Raw genomic sequence first — 2,107 nt, forward strand, 5'->3', positions numbered from 1 at the left:
TGTCCTCCTAGCTGTCACTGCTGTCAGTCTCGCGCGTCCGCGAGTCGAGCAACGGCGGCGGAATCGATCTTCCCGCCCCGGGGCCGAGGGGGGGGACGGGAGAGACTGCGATCGCGAGAGGAGAGGCTGCTGCCTCGGGCGCGATCGGGCGGAGAGCGAGCGTGCGAGCAGCCCGAGCCGATCCGCGACGAAGATGACCACCACTGACCACCGCCGCCAAACTCGCCCAGCTCGCGACTACTACCACTCGCGCGCGCGCGCTCACTTTCACGTCCGGCGCTCGGCCGCCCTCGGGGCTCCTCGGCGAGAATCGATATCCCGCCTCCCCGAGACTCTCTGATTCCCGCGATCCGCCGCGAAGATCGTTTGGTTCTCGCGCGCGCGCGAGAGAGAGGGAAATTTGGACGATGTTATACCCCCTCGGACGATATACGCGTCGCCGGAAGTGCCGCTTCGTCGTCGGGAATGAAATTCAATTGCGCGCGCGGCGGGGGGCGAGTCTCGCCGAGCAGCACTCGCGACGAACGTCAGAGCGCTCGCCGGTGCGGAGCGCACTTCAGACCGCGGCCGCGAAGGTGGACGATGGCCAGGATGGCCTCCTCGTGTCGGACGACGCTTCCTCTCCTGCCACGCGGGCGAGCGGTATCGACGAGGTATCGAAATGTCACGGGGTGCCTTTTCACGGAGGGAGGGAGGGAAGGGGGAAGGAGAGCAATAAATCGTCCGCGCGGCGACGCGCGAGTCTCGCCGAATCGCGGGAGCGCCCGATTACGGGGTTCGCGTCCTTGGCGATAATAGATATTCTTCCCCGCGTGCCGTGCACGCGTATATATTACGTACGTGGCACGTACAGCGCGAGCTGGAGAGACCGGACCGACCGGCAGTCAAGCCGGAAGCGCGAGCGTTCGCGAATCGGCGCCGATTATTGCCGCCTTGTGCCGCTCCGCGCCGCGCGAACTCGCCGGCGCGAGATCGTTATTTTCCAAATATAATGACCGAGCCCCCTCCCCCCTTTCCGCCGCTCGTCCCGAGAGAGTCTCCCGCGTCTCCCTCCCCCCCCCGTCCCTGATGACACAGATAGCCCCCTCGCGCTATCGCGACGGTTTTTTTCTCGTTAATTTTTACCGTCTCCCGAACGAAAAGTGCCGACCGAGTCGATAAGTGCACGCTCGTTGCGTCAGGAATTCGCCTCTCGCCGATAGACCCGCCGACCCGAGGGAGACCCCGGTCTCTAACGATATTAAACGCGATCACGGCGCGCCGTTAGAAACGTTTTATTGGAGGCATTTCGCAATCAAGCGGCGGCCTCTCCGCAACCTTCGCCGCCGGCGACATTGGCGGCGTCTTCGCTGTTTTTCAGAGCTCGTCGCCGGGAACTTGGAGCGCTCGAGGAGAGCCACGAGGTATCCGCCGATCAGGTTAACCGGAGTTCACTCAACTCCCTACGGTTTTCTAGCTTATTATTTAAGAACGGACCGAGAATCAATTGACCTTCGGCTAGCGGTCAACCGACGTTTGCGAAACTGGCCCTAAGGCGGGACATCGATCCTGGGCCGATCGTGCCCTTGGCACACTTGGCGCGCGGGATCGTTTTGCGTCCATTTCTATCGGTGCAGATCAGCTTTGGTCTCGGTTTAACTTGCTCTTTACCTTTTCTAGTCTTAGTTCTAGCGCCTTGTTTCACCAATGCAGATTAACTTTAAGTCCCAATCTGCAATAGATGATTTAAGCCCCGAGCTTTAAGAAATTGGCCAATCACGGCCAAGTGTGAGTAGAATGCGCGACTGTGATTGGTCAATTTCTTAAGGCTTAGGGTTTAAATCTCTATTGTAGACTGGGACTAAGTCCCAGTCTACAATAGAGATTTAAGCCCTAAGCCTTAAGAAATTGACTAATCACAGTCGCGCATTCTTCTCATACTTGACCGTGATTGGCCAATTTCTTAAAGCTTAGGGCTTAAATCATCTATTGTAGACTGGGACTAATCGTCTAATCGGTTTGACTGACTTTTTATGTTTCGCCGATTTCTGAAACTACACGGGACTTTTTCTTAAAATTTATCCCGAAAATCGTGCAATCGTGGGACAACGTGGCATTCCGAAGAATT

The 2,107-nt window shown here is 57.7% G+C and overlaps 1 protein-coding gene across 2 annotated transcripts in view; it reads left to right on the forward strand.

The window, feature by feature from the left end:
* The first annotated feature begins 482 nt into the window (after window positions 1–482).
* Window positions 483–2,107, forward strand: part of LOC105558305 (organic cation transporter protein) — a 23,088-nt gene continuing 21,463 nt past the window's right edge. The window contains exon 1 of one of the 2 annotated variants that reach the window (XM_012005901.1): window positions 483–653. The gene's annotated coding sequence lies outside the window, so the exon portion shown is untranslated. Of the gene's footprint in view, window positions 654–1,065; window positions 1,404–2,107 lie in introns of those variants that run through there. The other variant, XM_012005903.1, reaches the window with a different exon arrangement.

Source organism: Vollenhovia emeryi, unplaced genomic scaffold, assembly GCF_000949405.1.
Source record: "Vollenhovia emeryi isolate VEMERY1.0 unplaced genomic scaffold, V.emery_V1.0 DF939356.1, whole genome shotgun sequence".
NCBI classification, from domain to species: domain Eukaryota; kingdom Metazoa; phylum Arthropoda; class Insecta; order Hymenoptera; family Formicidae; genus Vollenhovia; species Vollenhovia emeryi.